This window comes from Rattus rattus, chromosome 3, assembly GCF_011064425.1.
Source record: "Rattus rattus isolate New Zealand chromosome 3, Rrattus_CSIRO_v1, whole genome shotgun sequence".
NCBI lineage: Eukaryota > Metazoa > Chordata > Mammalia > Rodentia > Muridae > Rattus > Rattus rattus.
The window spans coordinates 120,740,950-120,752,127 of NC_046156.1; the positions used below are offsets into that span (position 1 = coordinate 120,740,950).

The 11,178-nt window shown below is 41.0% G+C and overlaps 1 pseudogene; it reads left to right on the forward strand.

Moving 5' to 3' along the window:
- The first annotated feature begins 9,555 nt into the window (after window positions 1-9,555).
- LOC116895911 lies at window positions 9,556-10,207 on the forward strand (annotated as a pseudogene).
- The last annotated feature ends 971 nt before the right edge of the window (window positions 10,208-11,178 follow it).

The following is an 11,178-nucleotide window of genomic DNA, read 5'->3' on the forward strand; positions in this document are numbered from 1 at the left end:
GTAATAGCTGCCAAGTGTAGGCTGCATAGAATAGGGGCTAGAACACCATATATATCTAATATAAGGCAAAGGGAGGGACTATCATCCTGTTCCCACTGGTCTCCAAGGCTAATTTATTTGAGGTCTCTTTTAGACTTTTAATTAGGTTTTTTACCTGCTCCAAACTCTGGGGACGAGATGTACAATGGAATTTCCAATTATTCCCCAAGACTTTTTCAAGCCCCTGACTAATGTGAGGTATGAAGGCAGGCTCACTGTCTGATCCTATTACCTTAGGTGCTCCAAACCTGGGAAAAATCTCTTCTAGTAACTTCTTTGCCACCACCATGTCAGTATCATGTTTGGAGGGAAAGGCCTCCATCCATCCTGAAAATGTATCTACAGAAACTAGCAAATAATTGTAACTATATTTCCCAGGCTTAATCTCAGTAAAATCTATGTCCCAAAAAAACTCCTGGCCTGCTTCCATTAGGTCTTTTACCTTTCTCTACCTTGGTATGGCAGGCATTCACTTGTTGACAAAACTGGCATGTTTTTACTATTTCTTCTGTGAGGTGTTTCAGGTTTATGATAAATACTCGAAAACAGCTAAACAGAGAATTCTCAGCTGAGGAATTTCGAAGTGCTGAGAAGTACCTAAAGAAAATTTCAGCATCCTTAGTCATCAGGGAAATGCAACTCAAAAAACCCTGAGATTCCACCTCACACCAGTAGGAACAGCTAAGTTCAAAAACTCAGGTAACAACAGATGCTGATGAGGATGTGAAGATAGAGGAACACTCCTCCCTTATTGGTGGGATTGCAAGCTGCTACATCCACTATGAAATCATTCTGGAGGTTCCTCAGAAAATTGGACATAGTACTACCTGTAGACCCAGCTATACCACTCCTGGGCATATACCCAAAAGATACTCCAAAATATAACAAGGACACATGCTCCACTATGTTCATAGCAGCCTTATTTATAATAGCCAGAAGCTGGAAAGCACCTAGATGTCCCTCAACAGAGGATTGGATACAGAAATTTTGGTACATTTACACAATGGATTACTTCTCAGCTATTAAAAACAATGACTTCATGAAATTCATAGGCAAATGGATGGAACTAAAAAATATCATCCTGAGTGAGGTAACCCAATCACAAAAATGCACAGGTGGTATGCATTCACTGATAAGTGGATATCAGTCCAAAAGCTCGAAATACCCAAGATAAAAATCCACAGACCACATGAAGCTCAAGAAGAAGGATGACCAATGTGTGGGAGCTTCAGTCCTTCTTAAAAGGGGGAACAAAAATATTCATAGGAGGAGATATGGAAATAATGTTTAAAGCAGAGACTGAAGGAATGGTCATTTAGAGGCTGCCACAACTGGGGATCCAGCCCATATACATACAACCACCAAACCCAGACAATATTGCTGATGCCAAGAACTGCCAACTGACAAAAGCCTGATATAGCTGTCTCCTGAGAGGTTCTGTCAGAGTTTGACAAATACAGAGGAGAATCCTAGCAGGCAATCATTGAACTGAGAACCAGGTCCCTGTTGGAGGAGTTAGAGAAAGGATTGAGGGAGCTGAAGGGGTTTTCAACCCCATTAGGACAACAATACCAACGCCCACGGACCTAAAGCACAACCCAAAGAGTACACATGGACAGACCCATAGCTCCAGCTGCATATGTAGCAGAAGATGGCCTTGTTGAGCACCAGTGGGAGAAGAAGGCCTTGGCCCCCGCCAAGGCAGGACCCCCAGTGTAGGGTAATGTCAGGGCAGGGCAGCGGAAGGGTGAGTAGTTGGGTGAAGGAGCACACTCATAGAACAAGTGGTATGAAGAAATGGGTTGGGGGTTTATGGACAGGGAAACAGGGAAAGGGGATAACATTTGAAACGTTAATTTAAAAATGTGTAATAAAAAAATAAGAAATAGTGAATTTCTTTCCACTTCCATGATCACCTATACTATCTGTAAAAGCCCCTAATAATATTAGGATCTAGAGTGTTATTAGGTGTCATTAGATTGATTATTCAAGGGCTACTGTGTTCAAGTTCTATTGCAAGAGTGAATAAATTTAGGACCATTGATATCAGGTGCAAGCTAAATAATCTGTACATTTTTCTAAAAGGCATCTCTAAAATGAGTGAGATAGCACAGAAAACACCTTTCCTGTGGAAAAGTGGAGCCTGGAGGAAGATTTCACTGCATGGTCAGGGGAGACTCCATGGACCCAGGTTAGACTGGAGGAAGACTCAAGGTTTACAATGGGATTTCAACTGTTTCAGTGGAGCTCAGGGTCTTAGCCTGGCTAACCGCGAGGAGAGATGAGGCAACTGGCACCAGGGCATTTATGGAGGCAGAAGGCAAAGATGAAAAACCAATCTTTAGAATAGTGGTCTCATCCACATTAAAGGGTCAGGAAAGCACAGGGAGTTACAAAAGTCCCAAGGATCTAAGGGAGCTGTGGGATGACAGGCAACTCTGAAAGGAAGGAAGGAAAAGAGGGTAGGAGTGTGTGCAATAGCCCTATTGTGTCTAAGGAAATTGCAGCATTGAATCTCCTGAGGGTAGACAGGGTCAGGTAAACATGTCCATCCAGGGCGTCTAAGTCCTCTTTGGGAACTGGGACACAGTGAAGAGGAGGAAAAGAGGGATTAGGGATATTCATGGAGTGGAGGGCATTGAGAGAGTGGAATATGTCTGTGAGAAGGTGGAATACTGCTCATCTCATGGTTTCTGGTGAGGCACGGAAATGCCCCCTGAGTAGGAGGCTTATACACAGCAACAAGAAGTTAAGAGGGGTTTGGGATACTGTTTGGAAGTGGGGCAGGTAAGGTGACTTTTGTTGACTGCTTCTATTTTCATGGGAGTTGTGCCTGTTTAATTGACCATTTCACTGTGGTTTGACCTTGATAAGTATTACCTATCAAGAAAAGTATCAAGTTATTTTAGATTTTCCAAGGTGGTAAAGCACAGTTTGTAAAAGTGTGACCTTGTGAGCCTCTGGGTTTTCTGAGTCTGTTATTATGTCTCACCTTTAACTTCTGATTATGTGAATTTGTATATTCTCTCTCTGTATTTTTGTTAGTTTGGAAAAGGATTTATTGATCTTGTTGATTTTCTCAAAGAATCAACTCTTAATTTCAGTAATTCTGTGCATTGAAATTTATCCAGAATTCCCTCAGTATGTATGTGCTTATCAATTCTATTTCTATTTTCTGGCCTTAAAATTTTTTCTTAATTTCCTTCCACTGTTTTTTTATTGATTTCTTTCCGCACACTGTTAGTGTGTGTTATGGTGAATTTGTTTAAGGGATTTCTTCATTCTCTCCTTATTTACCTCTGTCACCTTCATTTAGATTGTTTTAAGGTCTTTTCTTATGCTTCAACCATCTTGGAATGTTCAGGGACTGCTGTGTTAGGATTTCTGGCTGCAATGTAGACATGTAACCCTGGGCATTATTGATTGTGTTGTTTATGCTAGCTTCAAAGGTACTGGGATTGCAATGGTTAAAGATTTAGACCCAATTTCTACATTTCTCTGGGTTGGATTACAGTTCTATTCCTTGTCTTCTGTTTCTACTCTGAATTTTTGAAGTGTGTGATGGAAGTGGGTTGTCTTAGCTAGTGTTTCATTGCTGTGAAGACATATCATGACTAAAGCAATTCTCACGAGAGTAAACATTGAGCTGTGGCCAGCTCTCCCTTTGGGAGGTTCAGTCCACTATCATCATAGTGGGGAGGATGTCATCATACAAGCAGGCTTGGTGCTGGAAGAACCGACAACAATAAACCTTGATCAAAAGGTGATTCTAACCTAGAGCCTCATAGCCCAAGCTGCTCACTGCTGCTGCTTGCTGGGACTGGAACATGCTGCCTTTGTCTATTATTACATCTTTCACTGCCTAGGTTTGGCTATCTTAGAACTTGTTCTATAAACTGATCTTAGACGCATAGATCTGCATGCCTCTGGTTCCTGAATACTGTGATTAAAGCCCTGTACTACTAGGCCTAGATCTAATTGTCTCTTCATATTTTTACAATATCTTTTTAAGTTTTTGATTGTAGTTGATTCCAGATACAGTCAAATTGACAACGGAGAGCAGCCATCACTGCTGTCAGGCAGGAACTTTTCTTTGGACCCAATAGTTTTGGCCCCTGGTAGTTTCAGATTTCTGTGTACAGGGAGATAACACTTAGGAAAGGGCATAGGTTAGGAGTCTTAAGGAGTTCACAGGAGGGAGGAGATTCAACTAGAATCTGCTTATTTTGTTTCCTTGGAATTGGGGGAGACAGTGAAAAGAGGTCTTCCAGAAGGTTTGCTGTAGAACTGAGGATTAGACTTGTAGTTGCAGATGTATAAGAACTGAAGGAGATGGGAGGATCTACAAGCAGCTTCCATGTTTCCCCTTAAGGATTGTTCAGTGAGTTATCAATGAGTACATGCTGGAGTTGGGGACTAGAATACAGCAAGGAGTTGTGTGGAGGAGCTTTAAAAGGAATTTTCTCTGGGATTCACAGGAGGTGTAGGAAGGCAGAAAAGAAAGCTGGTGTAATGATATAGCTTTATAGATGAGACTAAGGAATTGAAGTTAGCATGGAGGAGGATATGATGAGGTTCTTCAGTTTCCAACCTATTTCACTGCCCTATTCTTTTGCTCTATTCTTATTTAATGTTTGCTGGTGTTGGAAGGTGAGATAATGGGCTGAGATGGGGAAAGGAAGATTGGGGAAATTGTTCTTCTTGATCCACTGGGGTTGGTGCTTTACAGGAAAGAAAAAGCACAGCATATTTCCTGCTATTGACCTGGGAATGGAATGGGGAAATTGTAAGTGGGTGAGCAAAGAGTTGAGGAACTGGCTTTAGCCCTCTGTTTCCATGGAAAGTGTGCCATTTGTGTTAGCAGGGGTGCATACCTTGCTTGGAAGCTGGGACAGAGTAAAGAGTGGGAGGAGGAAAGTTAGAAGGGGAAGACCTGTGGGATATACAGGATATGAGAAAATGGGAAGTGAAGACACCCACAGGTGGTGTACTATGGGTGGGGTTGAGAGTGTGGGGTTTGTTCTATGGGAAATGAAGTGAGAAATTTATAGACAGTTCCCCTGGTTTGCTCACAACCTGGCCTCAAGTCATGTTTTCTCAACCTGTGGATATCCATACTCTTTGGTCCATGACACTTTCATAAAGGTTGAATATTAGAAACCCTGTATATCAGCTATTTACAGTGTGATTCATAACAGTAGCAAACATTACAGTTATGAAGTAGTCAAAAATGAATTTAATGGTTCTGATTGACCACAACATGAAGAAATGTATTAAAAGGTCACACCATTAGGAAGTTTGCCATCCATTGGCTTAAGGAGTGTGAATCCATAACAAATCAGTCTCTTCTAATATTTTCAAATCAGATAAAAGATTTTTTCATATATTGACCCAAAAACACTTCTTTCCCAAAAGAAGTAGACTCCCTCTACTTTCTATTATATATAGAGGAGTTCATTCTGTACATTCTCTACAGGACCCTGACAAAAACAATATTCTTGAAATCAGAATGTATAACATTTCTGAAGCTCATCCATAGTTTGATACCATAAGTGTTGTGTTTATGAAAAGAGGGCCAGAATATGATTGTTAGAAACAGGTATGGTATGAGTGGGAGGGGTACCCTGGCAGGCCCATTCTAAGGTATTTCTTTCCCCTGTGGTACCAGCCATTATACAGAATTGAGCTTATTGGAAGTTTGTACATACTATATACAGAGATACATTAGACAAATATATATATATATATATATATATATGTGTGTGTGTGTGTGTGTGTGTGTGTGTATGTAGTTAAGGATAGAATCAAGTTATTTTAGAGCAAAGGAAGCGAGATTGAGTAGGAAAGAGAAGGGAGTAGAGGCAGAAAAAGACAGAGAGAGAAGAGGCAAGAGAAAAAGAATCAGAGAAGCTGGCCAAGAACACATGTAGAAAGCACGGGGGTGTGAGGAGGAATGAGAGAGAAGAAGAAAGGGGTGATAGACTCAAGAGAGTAAGAGTAAGAGAAAATAGAAGCAAGAAGGTGGCAAACAGCCTCTATTATAGTGAGTCAGGCCTATCAGGCTGTTGCCAGGTAACTGTTGGGTAGAACCTAGAACAAATGCTAACATTCCTTCATCTTAGATTAATTTAAAATAAAAGAAAATATTGCAGAGAGATGGATGGTGGAGCAGGAATAGAGTCATCATAATCTTAAGCTACTTCCTGCTGACTTTGGGTTGTTATGTCTTTGGGAAACCAAAGAAAATATGGATGGGGATGTTGATACAGTCTTAGAAGAGTTGGCTGTTTCCTTGCTTTCAAGAGCCTTTGGAACCATCTATAGGTAGAAGGAGCAGGTTCAGTTGAAGCATCTGTGTCTGTGAGAGTAGAATGGATCATGCAGGTTGCTTCTCTGGAACTGTCATGAATGTTGATTTTGAGTAACTACTGGACCTGACAAGATGCTAAAACATTCTCTCTCTCTCTCTCTCTCTCTCTCTCTCTCTCTCTCTCTCTCTCTCTCTCTCTCTCTCTCTCTCTGTTTACCTGTGTGTGTCTGTGTGTTGGTATGTGTGTCTGTGTGTTTATCTATGTGTGGGTATTTGTGTGTGTGTGTGTGTGTGTGTGTGTGTGTGTGTGCTAGTAGAACTAGTAAATTATGCATAGTAGAGAATAAAGTTAAGGGCTTTTGGGAGAAAAGAATTGTTTTAGGTGTACATTTGAAACCTTTAGGTATTGGCGGTTGGGGTGAGGGGAGTTTCAATCCCAGGGAATAGAAGAGGAATCCCACCCTCTAGAATAAGTCACAAGTGGGAACTTAGGCCATTGATTAACAGGTTACTTATCCAGGTGGAATCTGTTTGGTCCATGGGAGGTAGGCCTGATTGTGTTTCTTGGGGCTTATAAGTTTATAAAAGAGATACATTTGTTAACAGAGTGAACAGTCTTTAAGGTGAGCTAAGGGAAGACAAAAACTTTCCTGGAACAGAAGGTGAGAGAAGGGCTTTTACTTCAGTCTAGGAGACTGAATATATATAAATTTAGTATAATGAGAAACATTTTGAAGTAATTATTGAAAAGACAAAGAAAACTGGATAATTTAACAACCTTGTGAATATGAAAATTGAACATACAGTTTGGAATGAGAAACATCTTCAGTCTATCGTTAAAAGGTAACCAAAGGAAACTTATATTTGTAACTATGACAGCTAGATAGTAGAGATTTAGCACAAGAAACATTTTAAGTCTTTAGTTTAAGGGCAATCTAAGGAAACTTAAAATATGACCTTGTGGTAATAAAAGTTGGATCATATAGTGGAATGTTTTATTAGGATTAGGCTAATTTATAAGAACTCTAACGGTTCATATTAGGACAGTGCCCTAACTAGCAGGGGATATATGGAGCTCTTAGTCATGGGGAACTGAGTTTAGCAAAGAAAGTAACAGAAGGTTATATATGTGAAAGGTTACATTTGAACTTGTGTATCATCTATCCTGAAGCCTGTGAGTAAGGCAAACCTGTCTGTTTTTGCTAAGAGATCTGGTAGTTATAACTAGTTCACAAATTGATTACTGAGATAATAAGGTGGTAGATTACCTTGAGGTAAGGAGCTAGAGGTCTGTTTTCTGCATGTACTTAGCTTAGCTACCAATGTAGTCCAAAATTGGGGGAAATAAATTATAATCAAAATGTTGTTAATTAAAATGACAGAGGTTGATCAATAGTCTACCACCCAGACACTTTTCCCAGGTGCCTGTGGTCTCCATTGCAACTTGGGCAGAATCAGTGTGTCCATTAGGCCCAAAAGAGGGAAAGCTTTTTTCTGTAGGAACAATGGAAAAATGACTCACCTTGTCCTTGGAAATATGAGACAATTAAATCTCTTGTGTCCTCAGTTTAACAACAGTCTAGGCTGAGCCTGGGCACTGGCAAAGCAAGGAGCACTCTTTCTCAGTGGTTATCACACCACAATCTAGGCAGTCTTGTCACTGTGCCTATACGAAGGAGAGAGAGCAAAGAAATAAAGTAGCAAGTGATGGAGGTGGTGGGGAGCCTACATAGAAATCTTCCCATTCTTCTGGATGGCTGACTAGAAAACTGTAAAAGTTTTATTTTTTTAAGTGCATTTAAACGGCCATGTAGACTTATTGTTTCATAGATTGTGGCCAAATTTACCTTGTGAATTTAGAAGCCTTTAAGAGTGAGGGCATTCTCAGTAGGAAGCTTACAAGTGGCTGCAAAAACATACACTTCTGGGTGAAATGACACTTATTAATCACCCCCACCAGCATGCTGAGGATAAATTAATAACTAGAAAAACAGAAGGCCAGATGGTCAAGTCGTCAAGCAATGAATTGGGGTCTGAGCTCAGGCCAGTGCCAGAGTGGGCAGTGTGTTGAATGTTTCATTCGGGACTGGGGTTTTGCAGCAGTGAGAAAAGGAAATGATGCAGAAGAGAGAGGAAAATTTCACTCAAGGGAAAATGTCCTGAAATGGGGATTCAGCATAAAGACTGTGAATGTTTCCATCAATAAGGACACCACAGGGTGGCTGCAAGCTCAACAGACCTTTCCTGTGACCAGAGAATGTTTACCCAGACCAGTCTGGAAGACAGAGCTTAACAATTTGCTGGTTTTCAGAATGATAGGTTTAGAGAGCAACATGTTGATTAGATATGTTTGTTAGAGTTGATGTATGGTGTGGGTGGGAGTGGTACCCTGACAGGACCATGCTGAGGCATCTCTTCCCCATGAGGTACCAGGCATATGGCAGACTTAAAATAGAGTTGTTCTACAGCATGGGAAGTGGAGTTGAATAGAGAGGAGAATGGAGGGGGGAGAGAGAGAGAGAGAGAGGGAGAGAGGGAGAGATTCAAAATGATTTAACAGCTACTGTAGCCTGGATTGTTTTCTCTAAAACTAATATTGAAGTCTAGACAGAAAATTTTAGAGAGATACAAGTTTTCAACATAATAGAAGGGGCAATTTAGGAGAAATTAAAATTTAAATCTAAAAAATATTGATAACTGTAGGATAAAGAGTAAATAATTTTGAGTTCTTCTTTTCAGGTTCCTGTTTTACATTCAAAGTACCTCAAGCAGAAATGTCAGGGGACCTGGATGTCAAGAATTGGTATGACACACACAGCAGTGATGAAAAATTCTGCTACAGGTGGTCCATTAGCAAATTCTTTTTTTCTTGTTGAGGGAATGGAATAATATATTGCAAGCCCAATGTTCTTATCAGCTGCCAATAACGAAGTGATGTGGTGTTTGAAAATATACCCAAACAGGGTTGATGAAGAAAGCAAAGGTTACCTATCACTTTACCTGATGTTCAGCTGTGAAAAGAGCCCAGTTTGGGCAAAGATTGATTTTGTATCTTAAATGCCAATGGGGAAAAATGCAATAATGCAAAGAGCACAGGTGTCTACCATTTGCTGCCACACCAAGGCTATGGATACAAAAAGTCCATCCTTTGAGATTTCCTCTTTGTCTCAAACCCATTCGGTATGACTGGATGACAAACCACCCTCCTCTGCAATGTGAGTGAGCTCCAAGGCTCCTTTTGTATGTCTGGAGAGAACACAAGACCTTTGCTCAAGGTTCCAAGACACATATCGGCAGATAATGTTGAAGAGCTGTGAGAGAATTCCCTCTTCACAGACTGCTGTCTGGTGGTAACTTGCCATGAATTCACGGCTCAAAAGGCCATCCCAGCAGCTCACTATCCAATTTTCAGAGTCATGTTTGAACATGAAATACAAGAGAGCCTAAAGAACTGAGATGAGACTATGACCTGGATCCCCAAATCTCCAAGGAGATGATGAGTTTCATTTACTCTGGGAAAGCACCACACATCCACAGCCACTCCATGGCTACTGGTGTGCTGGCAGTTGCTCTCAAGTATGGCCTAGGAAACGTGAAGGCCACATGTGAGGATGCACTCTAGAGGATGCTCTCTGTGGAGAATGCTGCACACACTCTCATCCTGGCTGACCTCCACAGGACAGAGCAGCTAAAGACATTACAGTTCATAATTCTGAGGTCTCTGAGACCTCAGGATAGAAGTTAATAATGGAGTCATTGGTGTCTCAAGTATTCCACTGTCTGTCTTCTACAAAGAGTGTTTCCTGGGCCCTGCACCTGAAATGTCTTAAGTGTTCTTTAAGAGCAGGTCAGCTATGACCTACACATGTCTTCCAACAGCAACAACCAATATTGGTCCTATTAACTCCTGGTTACACAATTGTACTGCTGTAGCATTTACACAGGACTTCAGGGGCAACAGGGTGGGTCAGGACAACTTACAAGAGCTTTAAATATATTGGAATGTTTGGTGGTGGAAGGGGCAGCACTAGAGTCTGGGACACTAACTGAAATCTACCCTGTTGATATTCTTGTTTGACTTATGTCTGCTGAATTGCAATCTGGGATTCAACTTAGGAACTAGCGTGAAGCACTGCCCAAAAGGGTTTCTTCAGAGAAACCTGTGTGTATTGGACTGAGCAGAACAGATATCCAGGGTCAAGAGCAGAGGAGAAATCAATCATAAATGTTTGGTCATAATAGAAGGGACAGGAAGAGAAGGCTTTCTTTTTTAAAAACTGAGTTTGGTGGCTTGAATATGCATGGGCCATGGGAAGTGTCACTATTTGGAACTGTGGCCCCTTTGGAGGAAGTGTACTCTTGTAATTGGATGTGTGCACTGTGCAGGCATGGCTTTGAGGGAATGTATATGCTCAAGCTCTGACCAATGGCACACAATCTCTTCCTGACTCCCTTCATATCAAGACACTCAATTCCTCCTCCAACACCATTTCAGCTTGTACACTGTAATGCTTCTTGCCATAATGATAATGGAATGCACTTCTGAAACTCTGAGCTAGCTCCAACTAAATGTCCTTTTTAAAAGTTGTCCTTATCATGTTGTCTCTTCACAGCAATGAAACCCTAACTGTAATATTTATTTTGTGGAACTAGAAAGAATACTAGACAACTTTTACTCTCTTGGAGAACACTTGTTAAGTGCCCAGCACACACATACAGGTTCTCAATCATCTGTAACTGGTGATTCAGAGCATGTAAGGTCTTCTGCTCTCCATGGCTATGATGTTTTGAATATGCTTAGCCAAGGGAGTGGCTCTATTAAGAAGTGC